This window comes from Pelodiscus sinensis, chromosome 18 (genome assembly GCF_049634645.1).
Source record: "Pelodiscus sinensis isolate JC-2024 chromosome 18, ASM4963464v1, whole genome shotgun sequence".
Classification (NCBI taxonomy): domain Eukaryota; kingdom Metazoa; phylum Chordata; order Testudines; family Trionychidae; genus Pelodiscus; species Pelodiscus sinensis.
This window is the reverse complement of record NC_134728.1, coordinates 34,420,607-34,426,796: the sequence shown is the minus strand read 5'-3', so window position 1 is coordinate 34,426,796 and position 6,190 is coordinate 34,420,607.

Here is a 6,190-nt window from a genome sequence, read left to right as displayed (position 1 = left end):
CGGGGGGGATCAGCTCACAGCCGGAAAGATACCGAGCTGGTGGAGCAGCCCCCCCCCCCCACACACACACACACACTCGCCTCCTGGGCCCTACACACGCCATGTTCTCCTTGGGCCCAGGCCTACTTGGAATGTGCCTCCGACAGGATCCATCTGCTGGGGGGACAGGGGGCACCACCATTGTCTTTGAGTGAGCTGGGGCATCTTCCATCTCCCACCAGCACAAGAAATGGCTTCTCCTTTTCTCTAGGAGTAATGGAAGTTTCAGGGCCAAAAAACCAGCTGCAGAGGGGCCACCCAGTACTTCTACATCAGCCACAGTGTGTCTGCAAGGGGCACTGCTCCCAGTCATCCCCTGCTCCGGCAGGGCACCACGGCTCTTGGCGAGGCCATGGCATGGAGAGTCACTACCTACCGCTCACAGCTATTCATCCAGGCTCTCTGCAAACTCAGGCGCTCGCTACTTCAGCCCTCCTGTTACACTTGGGTGACGTTGCCAGCCTTTTCAACCACGAGAACTAGAAACTCTTGTTAAAATAAGGTTCAGTGATCCCATTTGCTGACACAAAAGCCTGTGAAGCAAATGTCAGGACTCTTGGGGTACGTCTAAACTACATGGCTCTGTCGACGGAGCCATGTAGATTTGTTGTTTTGGCAAAGGCAAATGAAGCCGCGATTTAAACGATCGCGGCTTCATTTACATTTACATGGCTGCTGCGCTGAGCCGACAAACAGCTGATCAGCTGTTTGTCCGCTCAGCGCGCTAGTCTGGACGCTCCCCTGCTGACATCAAAGCCCTTTGTCGGCAGCCCCGTTATTCCTCGTGGGATGAGGTTTACCGGGGCTGCCGACAAAGGGCTTTGATGTCGGCAGGGGAGCGTCCAGACTAGCGCGCTGAGCGGACAAACAGCTGATCAGCTGTTTGTCGGCTCAGCGCGGCAGCCATGTAAATGTAAATGAAGCTGCGATCATTTAAATCGCGGCTTCATTTGCCTTTGCCTATGTGTCTAATCTACATGCCTCTGCCGACAGAGGCATGTAGTCTAGACACAGCCTTACTGGAAGGCGCTATTTGAAGGCAGGTTCACCTGCGGCCCATTCCAACCAACACTCAATGTCTCCAACTGTCCTCAACGTGCATTGCAAAAGCCCCCCCCCCCCCTGTCCCCAAGCTGCCAGAGGTAGAATTCAGAGTTAAGGTGGGGGGTGGCCTGTGGTGCGGTGGGCCTATGGGGGAGGTTCGGAAGGAAGAAGTACCAGCATTGTTGGGGACCTAGGGTTGCCAGATGTCTGATATTCAACCAGACAGTCCAATTTTTGGGGCTCTGTCCAGTAAAAAAAATCAGAAAATACCAGACATGTGCAACGTCCAGTATTTTCTGGTTTTCCGGCTGGGCGCCCGAGGGAAGCCTGGCAGAGGCGGGGGAGTGGCTGGAAGGCGAGGCGCGATCAGCACTGGGAGCCTCTGGTTGCGTGTGACGCCTTGGGGAGGAGGGGAAGCCCTGTCCGTGCTCCTGAGCCGCACCCGGACTCACTTGTGCTTTGCCAGGACCGTGCACAGGACAGGCAGCGCCCTGAGATCTGCATGTGCCCGGATCAGTCCTGCTCCCCCCCGCTCCTCCCAACCCCCTCCTGACCAGTCGGTTCTCCGCCACCTCTCCTCCCAGCCAGCCCCGCTGCCCCTGCAGCCCTGCTTCCAGTGGCCAGTTCTCTCCTCTTCCTTCCGATCTCCCCCGGCCAGCCCCGCTGCACCCAACCCCCCACCAGCCGTGCTTCCTGCCAACCGGTTTCCCTGCCCGATCTCTCCCGGCCAGCCCCACTGCCCCTGACTCCCCTCCCACCCCATCTACCCCAGCCACCTCCTCCCCTCCACCAGCCCTGCTTCCCACTGTCCCCACCCCCCTCCTCCTGGCCGGTTCCCCGCCCCCATCTGAGATCAAGTGTGTACGGTAATTTTTTTTTAACTCATCTGATAACCCTGTGGGGACCTGGCTTTTCATTATGTTGCTTTTTTGGAATTGTGTCAGGTAAGTTGAGTATGGGTGTAAAATAAGGGGCGGCGAGCAAGCCTTTTCCCGGCAGAACGAGTGAAAAACAGGTCAAGAATTTTTGTGGGGAAAGTGGTTTTACAAAAAGCACAATATGAAGAGTATTTCTGTGGTAGGTTTCTCCCCCTAAACATTGCTTCCTTTTGCCTGCCCTCTCCTTTGGCAAAATATAAAAAGGAGCAGAAAAAAGTTTTTAAATTTTTTTTTAAATAGTGTGGGAAATGTCATTTTTAAGACCATTTTTAACTCAATGAGTTTGGTTCCCAAGGTTTATAAACAGTGTTTCAGGACTACGTTCCACGCCTACAGCCAGAGTTGCACAACCTCTTCATCTCTCTCTCTCCTTCGCCCCCTTTGTACAATCAGAAAAACCACCAATCATCTTTTACTAAAAATTTGGATAAAAAGTGCTACATTTGTAGCATAAAATAAAAGTCTTTGCAATTAAAAGCAAAACAATTATTTTGCTGTGGGGACATCAAATTTGACCATTACAAAGACTTTGCTTTTCAGAAATAATGATTTGATTATCTCCATTAACTGGAATAGAACCAGCTGGAATTTTTCAAATGAAATGTTGCCTATTTACATTGCTTTATGCTTGGATGGGACCACAGGAGAAATACACAGCCCGTGCTAGCAATTCCACATAGTTAAATCAATGCAGAGACTTCCAGACGTGACGGTCTCTGTTAAATTACAGCGCTCAGAAAACATGTCGGAATGTAAACACGTCAAGCTTTTGAATTTCAAATCCCTTCTTCAAAAAGTAGTTTAGATAGAATATGCTTAGTGGTTCCATTATCTTCAAATGGAGTCTCGTGAGCTGCCGGTGAGTTTCCACTGGGACGAAGAGTTGAAGAATCAGTTTCTCTCTTTTCAAGACCATTCTGCCGAAAGGGGGAGGCTGAATTTCCTAAGGGGCTTAGTCTGAGCAGCACCACAGCGCGTTTTTAAAACAAGTCCCACTGACCCGCAGTCCCACAAGCAGTTTGAGACGCTCCCAGCACAGACTCAATGGTTCCCTGCACCTCCAGTCCAGCCTGCCAGAGAGGCTGTTCGGGTGGGGGAATACACTGCATTTTGCCGACCCAGCAGAGAGACCGCAGGGCAAAATTCTCCTGCACTTTAACAGACAAGAGGGGAAACCTCCATAATTCGCACAGTGTGCACAGGCCTTGTCCAGACAGGGGCTCTTGTCTAGCTTCTCTACTGAGACCGTTCTTGTCCTGAAGCATTTACACTAGCAAGCCGGGCTGACTTAGTGACGACTCTCTGGGACGTGAAAACCTCCCGCCCCCATCGAGCTACCGAAGCCCCCGGGGGGACAGGGCTGGAAGAAAGGATCCATCCTGCCGCCTCTCAGAAAGGCCTCCCTGGCGGAGCTGAGTGAAGCGGGCTGGGGAAGGCGAGAGGCCGAGTGGAACAGGCTGCGGGGTTGCTCCAACTTCCGCCGCCATGGCGAGGGGCCGACCTCTGTTGCTGCCCTGCACCAGGCCCCCCAGCAACCTCCTCCAGCTCATGTTGCTCTGAGGAGGGGGCTGTGGCCAATGGGGCAGAACAGAGGGGGTGGGTTTTGGAAGCCAGATGCCTGTGAACGCAGTTGGCAGAACTTACGCATTCAGCTGCCACAGGGGAAGTTAGTTCTAGGCATGTCAAGTAATCTCAGGCACCAGCTGAGGCAATGCATGGGCTGCAAATATTCCTAAAGCCGTTCTGGACAAAGTCCATCTTCGACTTGGTGCTACCAGCCCAGGAAGCTCCCCCTCCTGTAGAACTAGAGGGTGAAGGTAAGTGACCAATTCCTCAGTGGTGCTACCACTACAAGCTGATCGGTCCTTGCCAGGTTTCCTAACTCCGGGTAAATCCCTTTGGGCTGCATCCTTCGATTCAGACCAGCAGCCCTCGGGTGTTGGCTGCACCCATGGGGGCTCTTGAAAGCCCCAGCTCCCTTGTGCTGCTTGCAGCAGGAAATAAACCTTTTCTCCTGGAACGTAAGGGGGGGTGTTTTCCCATATCCAGGCAGCCCCAACATCATTTCAGACCAACTTCTGCGTCCTAGAGCTAGGACTAAACCTGCCTCAGTCTAAAATCAAACATTACTTGCTCAGTCTCCATCGCACCCTTCTCCACGCGGGGACGCCTGATTTGCCAGGCTCCTCCTCTCTTACTGGTCCTGCTGCAGGGCTTTTGGAAAATGCAAGGCTTCCTGGAGCCCTAATGCTTTCACTGTTCACACTCTGGCACAGGATAACTCTCAAATTTGATTCCTCTTAGAAGGTGTTTATTGCAACCAAACGTGTGTGACACAGCTAGGTTGCTGGTTTCCAGGAGTAGCAACCCTGGCTGGTCCTTCTGGAGAGGACACGCTACCTCACAAAGGGATATGAATGTTGAGAGTCACGCCATCAGACGCAAGAATTTCCTTTGCCCATCCAGGTTTGGGGCGGTGAGCAATTAATCCCTTTGCCTCACCCTACAATGTCACCACTTTGCACTCAAAACAGACCCTGAGCAGTGTGGAGAATTGAAGAGGCAACTCCTGCTCCCTGGGGACATGCCAGGATATCGCTCTCACCTGCCGCTTTTGTAAAGTACAAAGCAAGAAGCACCTTTGGACTCTTCTCAGTCTCTCCTGTGCTGCTTGGCAAATTCCACTCTGTAACAATCTCTCCTCCAAGCTCTTTACTCAGTCTGTGCTTTGGAAGTTAGACAGGCTACAGGTAGGAACCAGCAAATTTCTGCTAGGCCAGAGGTTATTACCCAGAACTGGGTAGCAACTACCTACTCACACAGCCTTCAGCCACCGATGGAGAAGCTACTTTGGCAAAGGCAGAAGCACACCCCTACGGCAGCCATAAGGCTAGAGTAGCTCTGAAGTGGCATTTAAAGGGGGGCACTGGGAATGTATTTAAACTCTGAAATTGTCTTTCCTTAGGAAGGATCAATTGCTCATGAGATTTCACTGCAGAAGTGCAATGGCGGCTGACGTAGGAGGGTCTTATGCAAGAATTTGGGCATGTGGTATCTGGCCACTTTTCCTATTTTGCAACTGGCACGTGCAGAGGTGGGCCCTGTGCAGACTACACCCAAGCCGGAGGTCTCGGTGTGCCAGCTCAGGGAAGGTGGCAACAGTGCAAGTGAAGCCATTTCAGCCAGGGAGATTTCCATAGGCCAGGTCAGTGGTTAGAGCTATTCTTGGCATTATTCTCCTGCTCCCGAGCCAAACAACTTCATGTGACTGAGGAACAGCAGGGTCTCTCCAGCACACCGGACAACACTTAGCGACAAAGAGGTCACTCTAGTTTCTCTTTATTAACTTGAGGCTTGGGCATAAGGTCATTTAGCAAGTCCTGTGTCCATCCATACAACGAGGATAATACTTAGCACCTTTGAAAAGGGCTGAAACATCTTCAGATGAAAAGCAACATGTGGGAACGCATTAAAGATATTCACCATCTGGATCCCATTTTTCCCTACGGTAAATGTCGATAGGAGAATGCTGCCTAAATCCCGCAGTTTGCCTCTTAAATATGCCTTTATTTTCCCAGTATAAACAACGGCAGTAGCTAAAGCTTAGTTGCTTTACTGTATGTGTCTGCAATTCCAGCAAAGATCCTGGTTGGCTACTACTAGGCAAAGCAACACTGGCACAACTCTGCTAAAACTGTTAATTCTGCTAAGTCGACACGATACCTATTTCAGATTACAAAACGGCGTGTTTTGTAACTAGCCTTGGGGAATTAGCTCCACCAAGCAAAAATGCAATTGCAAGCATCCTGTTGACAGCCACAGAGCTTAGGGTTGGTACAGTTCACCATCTTTCAAAATCATTTGGCTGATTTGAGAGAGCTAGACTTACCCATTGAATGAGCCTGGACTTTAATAAAAGCAGAAGTGAGTGAGGTCTATTTCCTTGTTTTATTCTTTAAGAGCCTTGTTTATACATTCCGGCTGTTCACTGATTTAGGCAGGGGAAGGAGAGTCAGGAACACAAACCAGAAGTGAGACTCCAGACCAGTAATTATAAAACCTCACATATACTAGCTACATAGCATTGACCAAAATAAGGCTTCAACCACCTGCTATTCTTTAGAGGCGGCATCTCAAGACCAAGCAAAGTGCACGGCTTCAGTTATTCC